Source organism: Seriola lalandi, unplaced genomic scaffold (assembly GCF_002814215.2).
Source record: "Seriola lalandi dorsalis isolate HSWRI2012SDOR001 ecotype SW California unplaced genomic scaffold, Sedor1 jcf7180002051862, whole genome shotgun sequence".
Lineage (NCBI taxonomy): Eukaryota > Metazoa > Chordata > Actinopteri > Carangiformes > Carangidae > Seriola > Seriola lalandi.
Genome location: NW_019522415.1, coordinates 1 through 6,983, shown reverse-complemented (window position 1 = coordinate 6,983; position 6,983 = coordinate 1). Strand labels below are relative to the sequence as shown.

General features: G+C 37.3%; 2 long non-coding RNA genes across 2 annotated transcripts; both read left to right on the top strand.

The window, feature by feature from the left end:
• Positions 1–5,459: 5,459 nt before the first annotated feature.
• LOC111649724 (uncharacterized) lies at positions 5,460–5,978 on the top strand. The gene is made up of 3 exons (XR_015436763.1): positions 5,460–5,515; positions 5,693–5,749; positions 5,927–5,978. It is a non-coding gene; the product is annotated as an uncharacterized LOC111649724 (long non-coding RNA).
• Positions 5,979–6,142: 164 nt separating this feature from the next.
• On the top strand, positions 6,143–6,608 carry LOC147819610 (uncharacterized). The gene is made up of 3 exons (XR_015436762.1): positions 6,143–6,181; positions 6,359–6,415; positions 6,557–6,608. It is a non-coding gene; the product is annotated as an uncharacterized LOC147819610 (long non-coding RNA).
• The last annotated feature ends 375 nt before the right edge of the window (positions 6,609–6,983 follow it).

Sequence of the window (6,983 nt, the reverse complement as noted above, 5' to 3'; positions counted from 1 at the left end):
ATAGGAGACCCTAATACACTATTAGGCACCATTTTACAAGTTCATAGTCTAATGAGAAATAAAATACAATATCGGATCAGATCCAAAACATGTTGCAGTTTGATGCTATTCTATTGGTTTTGATACAGTTAGTATGGCTTGTTACATGTTATTAGTGTACTGTAAAATAAAGTATGTAGAAGTAGAATAATAAAGTAGATAAATGATCTTTCTTCTGTCTCTGCTGCTAATAGAAATAAATTTAACATAACATTAAGAATTTCTCTGTATTTAAACCTCGTACAGGAAGGAGGAGACACCCAGTACTCACTCGTCCTCATGCAGAGAGCTGTGACCTCCATGACGTCTCGCTGCTGACTGTCTTGATATAAGACTGAAATACAGACAAAATGAAATGGAGGTGAGGACCTCCTCTTCCTGTTGAGCTTATTTTTTGACGCTCGTGCATCAACAGGTTTGGTCTGTTTTTAAATATTTGTGACGTGGAGGCGGAAATATAAATGTGAAACCAAAAAAAAACCCACAGTCTTTCAGTGCAGAGTTAAAAACTCAATGTAAGGGAGGAAGTAAGACCCAGCAAGTAGCTGACATGAAGCTACAGTGGGTTGACGACTGTTATTTGTCAGGACCAAAGGAGGAAGTAGTGAGGCGCTTTGACACAGGAGGTGACTATTACTATACATTCCTCTTTCCTACCAACATTCAGTGTTGGACTCTTGTTACCATGACCACTATCATTCCCTGAACTTGAGCAAAAGGTTATTATTGCAAGTTGTTCCCTTAAGCTAATCAAGTTTTTTATTTGAATAGGATGACCAGATGTCCCAGGGCACCAAAAACAGGGACTGTCCCCAGAAATGTCCCTGTTTTTAACTGTGAATTAAAAACAAATGTCTAGCATTGCGCTTGTTTTGGCCAACAGAGGGGGCTGACTGCTAGCTAAAGCAGCTTCAGGAATGAAGCTAAAACCATCAAAATAGAATTATACAATTTTTTGTTTTTGTGTGTAGGCAGAAAAAGAAGGTGGCGCATGCTCTTCTTAGGAGTTCATAACCGGGCAGTAAACAAAAACAAAAACAAACCCTCCAGCCAGAACTTGTGATTCTTTTTATCTGTGGACCACTACGAATTAAAGGAATATAGATAATAGGGGAATAAACAGACAGTAGGACTTCATGACTGCTTCAAAGGTAGGGATTAAACAGTTACCATGGTCAGACTGTCCCCCTTTTTTATTTCATTGGTAAAACATTAGATATTTTAGTGATATATTGATTGTCGAACTGGAATTGTCCCCGGTTTTCATTTCAGAAATCTGGTTACCTTATATTTCAACCACTAATATTTTCAGCATTAACCTCTTAAGACCCGAACTCTTGCATGGCGTGCATTTTTAATTTCTCTTTGCTATTTAGGCTGATTGGGACCTGAGAAAAATGATGTCCACATATGAGGACATTAGTTTATATTTCGATTACTGAGTGGCAGTATAATAACCTCGTATGTGGTCACCAGGCCCTTGTTGAGAAAAAGTTCGTATTGTGGTCTAGAGATCCCAAAATGTGAGGTCCACATATGTGGACGCCAGGTCCTAGGAGGTTAAAAGATTAACTGAGATGGAAACTTAATGTGTGTGATGCCATATGTCATTAACATGACATTAAGTTAACTTAAATTTCTTCAAACCTGAATGTTTATTGTGTCTGTAGATATTTTTCATGTTAGTTGTCAGTGCTAACGTTTTAGCTGTTAGCTGTAAGTTAACAGCTAAAAGTTAGCTCATGTATCAACAATACACATACACAGAGACACATAAACACACACACACTGGTTTTAATCATGTTAATCCTATGGAATATAACTTTATGGGATTCCATTTGTTTTTCTTTTTTATAGCATTAATAATAATTAGCTTTAGAACGGGCAGACAATCAAGCCATTGTAGAAATCCAGCCAATGTAAGAGCCCTGCATCCTGCAGAATAATCTGCACTTGGGAGGGACTTCATGATTTTATGATCTTTCCTTGTGACACTCACTTTCTTCAGTGTTATTGTCATTGATCAGGGTTAGGATACTCTATTTTATTTGAGGACTTGTGACTGTGTCGGTCACTTCATCTTGAAGCGTTCAAGCGACGACAGGTATGCAGGATTTTAAAGAAACTATTTTCTTATTTTTAAATGTACTTGTGGAAAGGGGACATTGTCATTACAAGTAATTATTGTTTTCAACATTAGAACGAAAGAATAAAGTATCAGTACCTGCACGTTAAAGGATGTTGTTTAATTTGCATGTCATTTGTACAGATTTCAAGCTTTTCATTTGTCATTTGACAGTTACGGTTAGGGGTCAGTTTGGGGTAAAGTTTATGGGTTAGTCAGTAGAGAAATTAGGTGATGTGAGATGACATGCAAAAATTAAAAAATGTTTAGTGATAACATGTAAAATTACTTAAGGAAATTGACCACTCAGTGAGACCTGCTCTAGTACCTCTGTGGTTCAGGTTAAATTAGATGTGGGCATAAAAACTACTTGGTTAAAGTTGGAGAGAGATCATCGTCATCATAGTTAAAAAAGAAAGCAATGTTGATTATTGACAAGGAACAGGATATAGGAGCAATCTTCCGTGTCAAAGTCCAACCCAGTCTCCTTGAGGTTGTGTTCATACTATTCAAACATAACTACTGCATATTTATGCTGCTTGACAGGGTGTCTGTGGTGGGTGGTATGCATGCAAAGAGCAAACACACATTTTTAACCAGTGACAAATGTTGGCATTTTTCTTTTGAAGTCAGAGATTAATTGTGTATGACTGTATGATCGCTTCTTTCTCCATGTTATAAATTTATTGTTGTATCTGTCTACGTGATACGTTGAATTCTCTGTATGATTTGTTTTAATATCACACACTTTGCATTGCTTGTCCACTGTATTCTATTTCCATAGATACATATTTTGTTTCATTGTAGAACATTACTGATTTACTATGTGTTGTTGGTGTAATTGTCTGAGGTGTATTTTCAGATTGGTTATTATTATATTATTTATATTTTATTAGTTATTATGTTATCTTTTAGGAAAGATTTTATTATCCTTTTACTTATTTTTAAAGCTCTTAATGCTTTGCGACCGGCCTACATTGCAGATTTTCTGTCAGTGCTCTCCGTTCTTCTTCTGCCAGGCTTTTAAATACACACAGGTTTACGAACTAGAAAATAGACAGCAAAGCTTTTTTAAACAATGGAATATCTTGCCAAGAACAATAACTACGGTGGCCCTGAAGGGCAAACGACACCAACAAAAAGGAAAACACAACAACAAAAAGGAAACACAACGATATTAACAAAAACACAACGACAAAAAGGAAACACAAGGATATTAAAAAAGGTAGTTCACGGCACGGATGCAAACATGGCTACTACAGAAGAAGTTATCAGGCGTTATTTTGATGCGGGGCATACATATGAGGTGATAGTTGACATGCTGTCCACCTTTCACAACATTACAATGAGTGTTCGCACTCTTAAGACACGGTTACGAGAAGCAGGGTTGTTTAGGAGAAAGAATTATTCCCCACTTGCACAGGTGAGACGAACCATACTGACATACATTGCCACTATGAGGGCAATACATCTTTGTCACTCTTCTAAATGAAGTACGCCCGAGCCGTAAACTACCTGGTATGGCGTAAAGCAGCTTTAAAAATACTTGTTAAACAAACGGACGTGCTTTCGTCCAATCACCAATGATCCTTGTCATAGCAGGTACCTATCCTTTCCGTTAGTTAATGTCGTTGTGTTTTTGTTAATGTCTTTTTGTTTCCTTTTTGTTGTTGTGTTTTTGTTAATGTTGTGTTATTGTTAATGTCGTTGTGGTTTTGTTAATGTCTTTTTGTTTCCTTTTTGTCGTTGTGTTTTTGTTAATGTCGTTGTGTTTTTGTTAATGTCGTTGTGTTTCCTTTTTGTCGTTGTGTTTTTGTTAATGTCTTTTTGTTTCCTTTTTGTTGTTGTGTTTTTGTTAATGTCGTTGTGTTTTTGTTAATGTCGTTGTGTTTCCTTTTTGTTGTTGTGTTTTTGTTAATGTTGTTGTGTTTTCCTTTTTGTTGGTGTCGTTTGTCCTTCAGGGCCACCATAAATAACAGATAGGAATAACAGCAGCTGAAAACCTATTTATTTTACATTTCTTACTTGTTTCTGTTGTTTGCTGTGTTGTCAACACACCAAGTATCAACAAGAGAAACAGTGACTGTGGTTAATATAACTGTTGTCTGTCAGTCATTCAAATGAATGATTATACTGTGTTCAAAACAGAACAAAGTTTAAATTGATGCAACAATATTTAGAGCACAAATAAATGAGCTGCTCTAAATACGCTTGTCAAGTTTTATAGATGAAGTTCACTTTATACATACTTATACACCAAGTCATTCTAATCCTGTAATAGGTGAGAGATAACACTGCTTTGTTCTATTGAGAAATAGAGTTTGTTTTGTTTTTCAGAACGCCAAGATGTTTCACCTAAACGATGGATTATCAGTGTTCAGTGGGTCACTGTCCTCTTACACATGCATCTTGGTCACCATCTGTCTCCTTATACAGACTTGTGGAGGTAAAAATGTTATTTTTGGCTGTCCCTGACTGAGTGATCATATTTCCACCACTGGTCAGCCAAATGCCATGTGACTGAGTTGGAGTTTCCCTATCGACCGTTGCTCTTTCAAAATAACTTATCACATCGTTGCTAGACTAGAGACTTCATTTCAAACAGACCATGACCCTCAATGACTGTCCCATGTATGGATGCTGACCAGGGGCTTAGGGCTACAACTCTTGTTACAGGCAGTTTACCTGGCTACTCAGGAACTACAGGGAAGCAGAGAGCTTCCAATACACTGAGCCTCGCCTCAATTACAGCAAATCAACTACTTTTATTACATGGATCATTATCACTAAAGGAGGCAGAGGAATAACGAACATTAGACCCACTGAGCAGAGAGAGAGGGACAATGCACTTACTGCAGCACAACAATCAAAGTCATGTTAAGAAATAAAGGGTTTCTGTGCAATGAAACACTAGAAGGCTTTAAACTTGAAATGATTACAGGAAGTGTTGAGTTTGTATTAACACTCGCAGTAACTGTTGCATGTGACTGAAAACTATACTTTGTATCTGATAAGTTGTTTAGGGAATAAATAAATCACTAGCAGCTCATGCATATAGAATTGGAGATTGTTGTGTGCATGGGACAATACCCATTCAACAAGCTTAGCTAAACGCTACATCTAATTGCTAAAATAAATAATGATAAAACAAGGAACCAAGTTTCTTGAAACATGAATTGAACTAAAAATATATTGTTTTCTAATCGCTGGTATTTTTGGAGGAATGCATATTAATATTTATATGCTTTATTCTTGTGTCTGTACTTCCATTTATTGTATCTGCTGCTTTTAAAGGACATGAGGTCACCACATCTAATTGGCCACCGTTGAACTCCTCCACAACATCATCAGGTAAGGGAGTAGATGTACATTTACATCATAATTTGAAACCCTTCCCATGTTTAATATGGACATAGAAAATTGTACACTAGGAAAATCATAATAGGCCCCCTTTAATATGTAGATGTTGTGTACTTGTTGACCTGGACCTCACTGTCTTCCCATTTATTCTGCCTGCTGCTTTTAAAGGACATGAGGTCACCACATCTAATCGGCCACTGTTGAACTCCTCCACAACATCATCAGGTAAGGGAGTAGATGTACATTTACCTCATAATTTGAAAAATTTCCCATGTTTAATATGGCCATGTAAAATTGTACACTAGGAAAATCATAATAGGCCCCCTTTAATATTTGGATGATGTGCTCTTGTTGACCTGGACCTCACTGTCTTCCCATTTATTGTGTCTGCTGCTTTTAAAGGACATGAGGTCACCACGTCTAATCGACCACTATTGAACTCCTCCACAACATCACCAGGTAAGGGAGTAGCTGAACATTTGCCTCATAATTTTAAACTTTTTCCATGTCATAATAGGCCCCCTTTAATATTTGGATGATGTGCTCTTGTTGACCTGGACCTTATTGTGATTCCATTTATTCTGCCTGCTGCTTTTAAAGGGCATGAGGTCACCATGTCTAATTGGCCACCGTTGAACTCCTCCACAACATCATCAGGTAAAGAAGTAGATATACATTTACATCATAATTTGAAACATTTTCCATGTTTAATATGGACATGTAAAATTGTACACTAGGAAAATCATAATAGGCCCCCTTTAATATGTAGATGTTGTGTACTTGTTGAGCTGGACCTCACTGTCTTCCCATTTATTGTGTCTGCTGCTTTTAAAGGACATGAGGTCACCACGTCTAATTGGCCACTGTTGAACTCCTCCACAACATCACCAGGTAAGGGAGTAGCTGAACATTTGCCTCATAATTTTAAACTTTTTGCATGTCATAATAGGCCCCCTTTAATATGTAGATGTTGTGTACTTGTTGACCTGGACCTCACTGTCTTCCCATTTATTCTGCCTGCTGCTTTTAAAGGACATGAGGTCACCACATCTAATCGACCACTGTTGAACTCCTCCACAACATCATCAGGTAAAGAAGTAGATATAAATCGACCAGTTATTTCATCACATAGACCAATAGAGCAGGTTTTAGTAGATTAGCAGGTTACCAGGAACCTTGCTGAAGCCTGCAGTGCCCCCAGTGCTCCTGAGTCTGCTCTGATCCTCCTACCAGTGTGGGGGTTCTGAACATAAACTGTAAAACTAGGAAACTGATAACTGAAGCTAAGTAATATGACTTAATTCATTGGGAATGCTAACTTCTCAAATCCACAATCTGCAATGTGAGAGTGGACAACATGAATATCCGCAGCAACAAAGATTATAGAGAGATAAATATTTCTCCCATTACCTGCTAATTGTGTGACAAAACAGAAGATTTAGTCTTTCAATCACAATCC